The following is an 11911-nucleotide window of genomic DNA, read 5'->3' as shown; positions in this document are numbered from 1 at the left end:
GAATTCTAATTTAGGACTACATAAAACCTAACTATACTAATTTCCATTAAGTTCAAATACAGAGCGCTCAAAATATCGCGGGCGCTTCGCTTAAGCATTACTCCTGTAGAGTGTTTGTTTATGGCTCAATTTTAATAATTCTTTCTTTTTTTTTTTTTGATAAATTTCACGGACCCTAACAATTTTCTTTAAATTAAATATCATTTGAAAGGATTAGATAAGAATATGAATGCTGTATTTTTTGAAATATATATTTGACATCAACAATTATTCCCAGTTGGCCATGATGAATTGATTGATGTAAAAAGAAGCGTCTTTGAGAGATCTATTCAACAACAAAAATTCTCAAAATAAAACCGTAACCAAAGATACAACGATGGAGCTGAGCGGAGCGCAAATGATATTTCAAAAACCCTGTATTGAAAATAAGGTATGATATGTTTAAAAAATCGCTAATAGTACTTCTCCCTTCTCCCTCATTCGTTAAATAGTATTAGTTGGCCATGACTTTAACTTGAAGCAATAAGCAAAACAAAGTTTTAGTACATTTTTCAGAAATCGATCCAACAAATTTTTTTTATCAAAATCGATTCAAGAACAAAGATTTCGCAAGGGTGTACAATTCTTAAGTGAGACACACTGTAGAACACAGAGTTCAATATTTATATTGGATCTAATAATCAGTATTACTAATTGCATTTTGAATTTAAGTTTCTCAAAATTTTCAAAAATAAATAAATAAATAAATAACTAAAACCGGAGACCCTGTAGTTGCCCTATATGCCCGCTTGCACACATTCTGCAAAACTGTTATATTGCGCACGTAGTAGCACGTCTCTGCGAAACTGTTATATTGCGCACGTAGTAGCACGTCTCTGCGCATTATTAACGCAAACGCATTAAATCGTCGATTATCTTTTTCCATAAGCATGCCATTATTATCATTCGATCGGACATCAGAAAAACCGACAAACTTTTATCTTACTCAGCATCTCGCAGTGTCAATTGACATTCTCTCTCCGCACCGACAGGTATAGGAATCTGATTAGGATTCCTCTTTGTTTGATTTAAAAGTCGGAACGGATATTTCTATCCTTTTTTTTAAGGTGGCCAAGCATTCCGCAGATACGACCCGATACTATACGGCGCGCCAATCGGCGAATCTCGCACAAACCCAATTAGAGATTTTTAAAAGTTACATCGGTCTGTAACGGTCTAGAAAAAGTTCTGCTGAGTGATTACTTAAATTTGAAATGAATATCGGCGTGGTTTTGGCTATCTCCGGATGACCGCTCCCCTAGAAATTGTCGCAGGAAAATAAAGAGCAACGTGAATGTCTTAGAGGCCACCTGCACACAAGCACGACTAGAAGGAACTGATGAAGGAAGTACTACTGTTGAATTCAAGTCTGGAGTGCGAGGTGACCACTCCAAGATCTGGATGTTGAATTTGGATAAGTAATTCCAAACATCTTGCGTAAATCTGCTATAAATGGTGCGAACAGCATTATGCGTTTTTGAATAATATTTTCGGGAAAGAATTCTGCATTCATAGACATCGGGCAAATAGGAAGCAGCTCTGTGTGTGCCTCATTCCCCAGAACATTATTGAACATCGTGCCTTTATCAAATACAAAGTATTTTGACACCTATATGTACAATGAGGTAGATTCTTAATTACAGTTGCAGGGTTATAAATTTAAATTTAACGCATTTTGTTAATCTCCATGGCTCACAACAAATTTAGCTTTTTGCTTTTTGATTGATTATGTATATATATATATATATATATATATATATATATATATATATATATATATATATATATATATATATATATATATATATATATATATATATGTCGGTCTAGAACGTTCTACGCCGTTTTCCGACACCTAACCTCCACTCATTATTTAACCATAGCTGGTCTGGTAATTCTCTTTCTATTAGTTCCTTTTCTGTTCCCTCCTTCCAACTTTTTCTAGGCCTTCCCCTTTTATTTTTCCCTTGCGGTGTCCACAATAGTATTTGTTTCGGGATTCGGTTTTCGGGCATGCGCTGTACGTGTCCAAACCATATAAGTTGTTTTGTTTTTATGTCGTCTACTATTGTATGTTTTATTCCCATGATCTCTCTTATCTTTTTATTTGTTAATTTTTCTTTTTTTGATCTTCCAGCCGATCTCCTCCAGAAGTCCATTTCGGTTGCTAGTAACATATTTTCTGTTTTGTTCTTTAGCTGCCATACCTCACTTCCGTATATGATGATACTTTTTATTATTGTATTATATATGGTTTTTTTATTAGTTTTGGATATACTTTGGTCCCACAAGATCCCATTCAGCATGGCTATTGCTTTTCTTCCTTGTATTATTCTTTCTTTTATTCCCTCATCTAGTCTTCCGTCCTGCGTTATTTTTAGTCCTAGATATTTATACTCCTGGCAGTCTTTTATTAGGCTTCCGTCTTCCAATGTTATATTTCCAGATGTTCCTCCTACAGTCATACTTTCAGTTTTTGTGATGTTAACTTCTAATCCCCATTTTCCATACTCTTCTACTAACTTTCGTGCCATATATTCTAGATCATCATGATCTTGTGCTAAGAGTATTTGATCATCCGCAAAGAAAAGGGTATATAATGTTGTTTCATTTAATAGTGGGATTCCCATTCCTCTGCATTTGTTCATCCATTTTTGTAAGGCTTGTTGTAGGTATATTTTGAATAATACAGGAGACAGGCAGCATCCTTGTTTGAGGCCCTTTGTAATTGGTATGGGCTCGGAAAAAGTGTCCTGTATTTTGACTTTAGCTGTTATATCTTTATATAGATTTTTGACCGCTTTTATCGCATTTGAATTAATGTTCGTTTTTTCTAAAGCCTCCCATAGTTTCTCTAGAGGTATGCTGTCATAAGCCTTTTGAAGGTCTATGTAGAGGAGATGTACCTCCTGATCTTTGGCTGTTTTTTTCTCTAAAACCTGTGTTACTGTATACAAATGGTCTACTGTTGATCTCCCAGCTCTAAATCCCGCTTGTTCCTCTATTTCTATCTCCTTATATTCAGCTTCAATTTTCTTTTTCAATATTTTACCATATACTCTACTTAGTGTGCTCGTTACTGCTAGTCCTCTATAGTTTGAGCAACTGTCCCTACTTCCTTTCTTAAAAATAGTTGTGATATATATGCCTTTCCAGTCACTTGGTATATCAGCCCCGTCTATGCACATCTGAAACAATTTTGTTAGATGGCGATATAAATTCTCCGTCCCGTATTTTATTAGTTCTCCTGGTATTTCTCCTGGACCAGCGGACTTTCGGTTTTTTAGGTTTTTACATATTTCTTTAACTTCTTTCGTCGTTATTCTTAACGGAGATGCTATTATTGTTACTTGTGATATTTCATTATTTGTTTGTTATTGTTATTGTTGATATTATGTCCTTCTTTTGGTTTTGCCTTAATTGATTTATTAATCGCCAGCTCTCCGTACTTTTTGTGCCACCTAGATATGTATTTATTTTGGAGCAGTTTCTTTCCCAGGATTTATTTTTCTTCTCAGTTATCTTTCTTCGAACGCGAGCTTGAGCTTTCTTATATTCCGTTTTGTCGCCGTCAGTTTTTTTGTTTAGGTATTTCTAATATTTCTCTCTTTTCTCTTTTATGTCGTTTTCTATATCTGGGTCCCACCAATACGGTTTTTTAGTTTTTGTAGTCTCATATGTTCCTAATGCTTCAAATGCAGCCGAGTGGATGCACGTTTTGATATATTCATGATATTCTTCAGGAATTTGGAATCTCGTTTCTGTTAACTTCTGATCTAGACGTTTCCTATATAGTTCCCTTGTACCTTCATGGTCGAGCCCATCTAAATTATATCTTTTTGTAGTTGTTTGTATTTTCGGCTTTTCTACTTCGTGTTTGTCTCTTTTTGTGTTATGTACAATTGTGCTTCTGAGTAAGTGATGGTCGCTACCACATGTGACTCCCCTAAGGATCCTGACATCTTGTACGGTCAATTTCGTTTCTTGTCTCATAATTGTGTGATCAATAATTGATTTTAGGTTTCTTGTAGATTGTGTCCACGTGTATTTATGAATGTCCCGATGTTGGTAGAATCCATTCATTATTTTAAGATCATTTTGTTCACATAAAGTTATCAATCGATTTCCGTTATCATTTTTTGTCTCTTCTCCATATGGTCCTACTACTTGGCTGTCTCTATTTTTGCCCACTCTGCAGTTCAAGTCTCCAAGTATAATAATTTCTCTCGTTTTCCCTACTTTTGTTATTTCCTGGTTTAGGTCCTCGAAGAATTGGTCTTTTGTATTCACTAGAGAGTCGTCATTTACTCCATACACACCAAAAATAGTTACTCTGTACACATATATAGTTAAATTCATCTTAATCATTCGTTCACTGATAGCTTCCCAAGAGTGTATGTGCCTCCTCAGCTTTCTTTTTATCAGTATGGATATTCCTTGTTGTGCTCTCCGGTCTTTCGTAACTCCACTATAGAAGTGATCGTAATATCCCATGCTTTCCGATCCTTGTCCCTTTCTCTTCGTCTCTGCAATTACCGCAATATCTAATTTAAGAGTTTTTATTTCTGAGATTACTTCATTCATTTTCCAGGTTAGTCCTTGAACATTCCATGTCCCATAGTTCATTGTCCTTTTTCGTTGCTTAAGTCTTTTTTGGTTTTTCCGTCCGATTCCGAGGCTTTGGTTAGGTTTTTTAGCATTTTACAGGTTTTTTAAGGGTGATAGGGAGCTGGCCTATCGCCCCAACCCTCCTCCTTTATCCGGGCTTGGGACCGGCAGTGGTCTCTTTAGAGTTACTCAATCCACCCCTTAGAGACCCCAGGCGGAGTTTTTGATTATGTAAAATATCAAAATTATCGTCAAACTGAATTTAAATGAGTGGCATAGTTAAAACAACACTTCAACTTGTAGACTCCGGATTTTTGAGTTTTTCATAATTCAGTTTTATTGTTTCTTAATCGATTCTCTAGAATATATTACAAAAACCAAACAGTATCTTAAACCAGATAATACCAAGGTATATAACATGATCCCACCGAGTTCTATCAAAAACAAATGAAAACTGTAATTACAGATTCATCACTTTTTAATGAAAGGGTAAAATACCAACTGATAATCCTCAACCTCCAAAGTTATATTCTTTAATTAAATTACGCAAGGTCAGTAGTTTCTTTTCTAACAGTACCATCAATTAAATTCTTTAAAAAAATAATAAAAATTTTAGAATATCATATTGCTTTTAAACCTAGATATGTTATCAAAAATTCATTAGAACTAATTGACAAGTTTAATAATATCAAAATTACTTCTAAGGCAATTCTAGTTTCATTTGACGTCCAAAATCTAATAGACAATATTCTCACTCAAACACAAACCAACCCTATCATAACAGGACTGTTGAATTAATAGTTTGTTTGGAACAAAATTACTTTGAATTTAATGGTCAATTTTATGCCAGAGAAGGATTAATTATGGGACATCCACTTGGTCCACTAGTTGCAGAAATTTTTATGGACAATGTGGAAAATATCAAACATAAACACTTCTTAGTAAAAGATTTCTTTGATCGTATAGATGCGTAGATGATGTTTTTGCCTGTTTCACTGGAACGGAAAGACAACTGCAGTCCTTTTTGAATCATATTAACTGCATCCATAACAGTATAAAATTTACCATAGAGACGGAACTAGATAACTTTTTAAACTTTCTGGACTTATAACTAAACTGCAGAACAAATGAGATTTTTACATAGGAGAACCTAGCAGGAAAATTTAGAAACATCTATCTAAATCTAGTCTTAAGATTGCTTTTAAAATTGAAAACAACCTAGGACATTTTTTAAAAAACAATAAAACTAAATTACGAACTGAAAAATCCGGAGTCTACAAGTTGTAATGCGGATCACGTCCTAAAATTTATATCGGATAAACAGGGAGACACGCATTAATGAACATAAAAGGGTGCATAAAAATAAAAGTTCGGCTTCTAACTATGCCATTCATTTAATTCAGAAATGCACAAGTTTGTCGATAATTTTGATATTTTACATAATCAAAAAGCAAGAAAGTAAAAAATTTGGCTCACGAGTTTATTTGACACGAGCGGAGCGAGTATTTAATAAACGAGTGAGTTAAAAAATTTACCGAACGTGTTGCATACTATACTTTTTCTACGACCGTTAGTTTTTGGGTACATTTTCGCAAAACAACACGAATGTATTCACTGACATGACCGTCAGAATTGAAAATCGTCAAAATTCAAAGCGTGGGAAATATACCCGAAAACATCCGATTGCTCCCAAATCCGTGCGGTAAAATCCCGGAAATATCCGAAGTGGCTCGGATTAGTGGGAAAGGAACCTGACGTGGTAAAGCGACGCTTCCCGCACGCTAGATCGGTGGGTAATTAGGTATTTTACAGACGGGAGTAGAAAAAAGCCTATTATTATGGCTTCTTCAACTGAACATTTTCGGTCAAGCTGTAAAAAAGCCAACGGGATGATTGGCGAAACGTTAGCAAGTTCGGCTCAACAAAAACCGACGTAGAAGGAATCCGAAAGTTTTGTAAAAAGTGGAAGTTTCTTTGAAAAATTAAAAAAATGAACCACCTCAGTCCAATAAAATCTGTGTGTTTCGAAAACACTTGAAACGGCGATGATCTGTGAGATTATATTTTAATAAAATCTGAATCATAAATTTATCGGGGAGTAATTTTATTTTGTTCTATGCCACACACCCCTGTTATTTTAGAAATGTTTTTTTTTTTAACAAGCAGTATTGTATTTTCGCAAAACGAGCGCTTATAAATAGAAATTCAATTAAAATTCATTCACTATCGCCTTAATTAATCAGAGAGTATCATTTACTGAACGCACCGCACCAGCCGAAGACGCAGTGGCGTAGAAAGTGATTTATGCGTTTATTGTTCGTTCTCATCGGTTTGTGAATTATTGTTACATTTCAGCAAAAGACTGACCTTGTTGATATTTTTTATTACGAGATAAATCAAACAAAGACGAGCTTTATTGAGCAAAATTTTAAATATAAAATTGGCGAGGGCATACGTCTTCGTCACACAGACCAATCATTATTATATCGTTTTTTCTAGGTTTTTCCTACCAATTTCACAAAAGAAACATAAAGGTATACATATTTACTGCGCTTCTGAATTCTCGAAAATACAGCAAAATATTCTAACACAAACGAAAAACTTTTTCAAAAATTCTTTTTAGCAGTTGAAAATATGTTCAAAAATAATTTCTTTTTGTGGCGATTTCTGTGTTGCTATGGAATGGAACGAAAGTTCAAACATTGGACCAAAATCCATGAATTTATGAGCGAGTTTGAACTATCTATTCCTATCCCATTTTCGTCGAGATTATATTTAGCAGTTTGCAGTATTGAATAAAATTTGGTTGAGAGGTATTTTGCGTACTTTGAAAGAGGGAGTAGATGTGTTTTAGTTGGTAAAATTGTAGTCACTAGTTCTCAAAGCCAATAAGTGAAAGCTGGAAGAGTGCGTTATGCTTAGGTGAAGGCAGACAGTGGTCGTTGATCACATTTTCAACAACAATAAACTTCATTATAGTTCGAATTATTAGCTTCCTGGACAAAAACATTGTATACCCCCGTTAAACCCCATTAATACGTTATGTTCTAGCTTCTGCCTTCACATAAATAAACTATCTTTATATTCCTGTTGAAGTTTTTATTGTTTAGAATAAAAGGATTCAACACAGTTAAAAAATCTTAGTGCAGTTTATTAAAATCAAATTAGTGAAAAAATTAAATAAAATATAAGACGGTGAAATAAATGCAGATCAAAATAACAACGCAGGAGAGTTCTTAACGCTCCTAAAAAGTGGAAATAAGAAGTACCAATAAATCCAAAATGGCATGAAAATAACAGCAACACTTAAATAGCAAAATATCTAAAAGATACATATGTTAAACAATTTTACTCAAATAATACAATTTTTGAGTCTTCATAAATTTCAATTCCTTACGAACTTTATAAAATAATATAGCTTCAGAGAAAGGAGGCGATGACGTCATTGTTCTCTTTTCTATTAAATCCTATCATGATTTCCTCAAAATCGTACAGTAATGGGCCATTTTACAGTAAAGTAATTACTGCCGAGAAATTACTTCTTATAAAAGTATGCTTTGGAGCCGCATTCAAAAACTTTATGACATTTCCATTGTCAAAAACTTTTGTTTTTTAGGGCAAAATAAGTAATTATGTAGAAAATGTGGAAAAATACGAGCGAAGCCAAAATCGATAAGTAAAATTTCATTTTTGCTGAATTTAGTACGTAATATACTATATAAAAAGAAAATAGTAACTATACAATAAAGCAAAATAAAATTTCAGAGCCAGACAACCAAACGAAGCAGGATACAAAACGTAAAGCGCTTATATCACCGCTCAATACCACAAGTGAAACTGGCTTGAGTCATTTTGCCGCCTAGGCAAAGAAGCGATAAATTTTACTGTAAAATGTTTTATTAATATCGCCCGCTATCGACCGTCTGAATTACATAAAACCCACTGATCTGTTGCACTATCTAATATTGAAACAACTAGGTAAATATGCTAATTGGTAGATATTTCCTAGTTATTGTTATCGCTTTCGTTCATACGCCGATAAATGTGGAAAAAAAATTGAGAAAAATTACGGACAGCTTTGCTTTTGGATTTTACGAGGCACGCAGGAGAAATCGCGTAGTTATTCCGGCCGATAGCACTGGCCAGATCACTATCGTTGCGGTGGATTATCTATGAACCGACAGTGGCGCAGGTATTACAATTTATTACTATGCGATAAATTCCTTATTGATTTGTTGGGATTTTTTTCTCGGATAAGCCGATCTGCATCGCTTTGCTGGGTCAAAAGTCTAACCGTTTTCGTGGCAGGCGCTGAACTTGTTCGACTTGGCAGTAGTTTTCCATAACTGGCTTTTATAGAGGACACCGATTTCGAGGAAGTATATAATTATATAAGTAGGGAGCTTGAGCTTTTAGAACGCTTAACGCCCAATTTCGTTTGTGATAAACGAAAACAGCAACGTAATTATTATTATTATTTTAAAAAGTTATTACGAAAAGAGAGGGTGAGAATGTTTGCTTTGTCTTGGCATAAAAAGCAACGCCGCATATATTTTATAACAGAGTACGAGTGGTTAATAAAGCAGGTCGTTGAAATCCACGAAACTATAGCTTACTTGGATCGTCGACCGGCCCGTGGAAGAATTCATTTTCTATTAACCGACCTGTTGGAGAGTGTATTATTTGCCACCTATTTATTGCTGATCGTTATCGGCCGTAAATATTCTCCACAGTAAATTTCGAAACTTAAACCAAACACGCACGCATAATGCTCGATTAGAAATGTGTTTTCGGTCTAGATCTATTGCGCCATTATTGCGGACGTTTTGTAAAATTTACGCTTGTCGAATCGGTTTTGGTTAAGTTCATTTGACATCGTTACGGTAATCGGCATGGCGCTTTTACCGGCAGGGCGCATTTTTGCAAATAATGTACCTTACGTGCGGTGGTAAAAACACCAAATGACCAAAAAATGTATATATTCTGAACGGTTAAATCGATAGAAACCGGATGAAACTTATTTAATAAATTCGAAAGTGGATTTTGGAACGCTTATTTTAGATTTTTTTAATGTTTTATAATGCGTCTCAAAAAAAGAAAAAAATCAGAACTGCGGCAGTAGTCCGCCATCATCGTTATGCTCCATCTGCCTTGGCATCGCCGTTCCATTAATGTCCTGGTGAAACCTCTTTCCATGTTCATCGTTCCAAGATTTTCAGGAAAATAGTGTGAAAAAAGGAAATGCAACTTTCAACCTAATATTACAGCCCAGAAGATGAAAGTGTTGTAACATAGAGTTCCCAATAAACTTATCAATTACTTCTTTAAATGAAACTCAGGAGTTTTTCTCGACATTGTTCATTGCGTTTTGCATAATGTGTTTATCTGCGGTCCAACAAAAATACCTTCTTTTATATTGACATCAGATATGTCTGAAAATTTCTAGCACAAACATTTAAAACACAGTCCATTTTTATCTAGGGCTTTAACAACAAACTACTTTATCAAGCCAAGTTTAATTTAAACTTTTTCTGGACCAACTAATACATTACATACACAAATAAAGTATGGAAATTTTGTATAACACCCCTGGTGTCCTAGGAGCATGCGCAGCACTTTAAGGTCACTACAAAGCATCTACTGATATTATTAGTAGTTTATTTTCTTCAAAAGAACTCCTAAATTTTCATACGTGCAATAAAGCGACTTTTAAACTACGCTTACTTGAATCAATAAACAGGCGCCATTCTTCTTTTATATACTGCACATTTCCTAATTTTGAAACTAGCGGTCCTTCCTGAGTAAAATATTGACATAACTACGTTTCGCGATCCCAGTGAAGGCTTGATGTGACGCCAGGTACCAGTAAATGCTTGTCACAAAGTCTGGACGCTAACAATTCGGATGCATCCTTTGGAAGGTGCACATCTCTAATTAAATCATTTAATTTTCTCTGGATAAACACTTCGGATTCTCTGAAATCTGGCGTGAAATCTGAATCATCTGGGTCGGAATTAGATTCCTCTGATTCTGACAAGATGACGTTTTCTAGTTTTTTTGGGGGCGGTAGGTTACAGTACATTTGGTCCATGAGGACTGGTCGAATAGCAGAGTCAAGATTGGGATATAAAATTTGTTTCTTATTTTTTCTGTTGAATTCTTGATCATTACACGCACAAAAATAACAATCATCACTGTGATTGTTACGCAGTCGTTATAGCATACGAACACCAAAGCTTAAACCTTTCTTCCTACCTTTTTGCTAGTTTTTTAACAAACAGTATGAGGCGTCCAGGGAATTGTCTTGGTCGTCAATTTTTACACTAAAATAAGCGTGGTATACATTTTTCACAAAAGAAGTTAAAGTTTGATTTTGCTTTATCATGACATATATGTCCCAGAAAAGTTATTTGGATTGTTTAGACAATGTGTTCTTTCCATTATTATACTTTCTAGAACATTAGAAATACGCAACATCGCAGACAACTCTCGCGAACACACTAGCACGATAACCAATACAACTAAACACGCATAAGCAGGTCACAACGCTGTATTGACGCTTCTGAGCCAATTCTGTTCATTTAAAATGCATTTAAAAATCATGCCTAACATGGAACAAACATATTCATGTCATAGGTATGTATAAAATAACATTTTTAGAATATAGAGCGCTATAAACAAATGGCGTCTTTTGGAAAAAGGGCACCTAAAAATATACAAATAAGCAAAGAACTTTTAAACATCAAAATTGTAATTTGCAATTGCAATACTGTTTTTTGATTGGATTTTAGTTAGTTTACGTAATGGCTGAATCTGCACCTGAACGAGCTAAAGAATTTGGAAAAAAGACCTGTGAACCAGCTACTGCTATTGAGCGACCGAAAACTGTTTTTTGTAAAGAAACATTGATCTGCTCGTGATATTTGGTCTGCTGCGTCAGATTCACTACTGTCGATAAAACTAGGTCCACCGCCCTTCATGTAACAGCACCTGCGGCTTGATCGAGCTTGACCGAGGAATCAAAGCTTACAAAAGAAAATAAGCTAAATATCAGTGTTCTTTCCTTCGCCTTATTCCATAAACTGAAAGAATTCATTCAAAGCATTCATTTTTGTAACGATAGGATGCTGATAATTGAGGTGAACTAGTGGTTACACAACTTCAAGAATTCAAAAACTTCCCTCAGATTTCAGAGAAGATGGCATAATTGGTTCATCTGATATATGCCCACTATATTTGACCAAACGAACAAGGCGAAGAGATG

At 34.8% G+C, this 11911-nt stretch overlaps 1 protein-coding gene and 1 long non-coding RNA gene across 5 annotated transcripts in view; one reads left to right on the top strand and one right to left on the bottom strand.

The window, feature by feature from the left end:
* Positions 1–11911, bottom strand: part of LOC132699106 (rap1 GTPase-activating protein 1) — a 373626-nt gene that overhangs the window by 179020 nt on the left and 182695 nt on the right. The window lies entirely within an intron of this gene.
* On the top strand, positions 8251–9072 carry LOC132700054 (uncharacterized). Its single transcript, XR_009618594.1, has 3 exons — positions 8251–8349; positions 8413–8839; positions 8906–9072. It is a non-coding gene; the product is annotated as an uncharacterized LOC132700054 (long non-coding RNA).

The sequence above is a fragment of the Cylas formicarius genome, unplaced genomic scaffold (genome assembly GCF_029955315.1).
Source record: "Cylas formicarius isolate icCylForm1 unplaced genomic scaffold, icCylForm1.1 PGA_scaffold_3__17_contigs__length_32017465, whole genome shotgun sequence".
In the NCBI taxonomy this organism is placed as follows: Eukaryota; Metazoa; Arthropoda; class Insecta; order Coleoptera; family Brentidae; genus Cylas; species Cylas formicarius.
This window is presented reverse-complemented; position numbering and strand designations above follow the sequence as displayed.